We start from the raw sequence: 491 nt of genomic DNA on the forward strand, positions 1-491 counted from the left end.
GTTAGAAGTGATGTTATAATACAATGAATTTGATTGATTACAAGTGCTAGAGATGCATGAAGAATGTTTAAAAGTGAGAAGAAAGACTTGTTGATATTTAGTCCCAAATAGGATAAGAACCCAAAACCATTGCTTTGTGGCAGTGAATGGCTTGTATAAAGGTATTTTGGGTTAGAATATGTTATAATACAATGAATTAGATTGATTACAAGTGCTAGAGACGCATGAAGAATGTTTAAAAGTGAGAAGAAAGACTTGTTGATATTTGGTCCCAAATGGGATAAGAACACAAAACCATTGCTTTGAGGTAGTGAATGGCTTGTATAATGTTATTTTGGGTTAGAATATTAATACAATGAATTTGATTGATTACAAGTGCTAGAGATGCATGAAGAATGTTAATAAGTGAGAAGAAAGACTTGTTGATATTTGGTCCCAAATGGGATAAGAACACAAAACCATTGCTTTGAGGCAGTAAATGGCTTGTATAA

The sequence above is a fragment of the Capsella rubella genome, unplaced genomic scaffold (genome assembly GCF_000375325.1).
Source record: "Capsella rubella cultivar Monte Gargano unplaced genomic scaffold, Caprub1_0 scaffold_125, whole genome shotgun sequence".
NCBI classification, from domain to species: domain Eukaryota; kingdom Viridiplantae; phylum Streptophyta; class Magnoliopsida; order Brassicales; family Brassicaceae; genus Capsella; species Capsella rubella.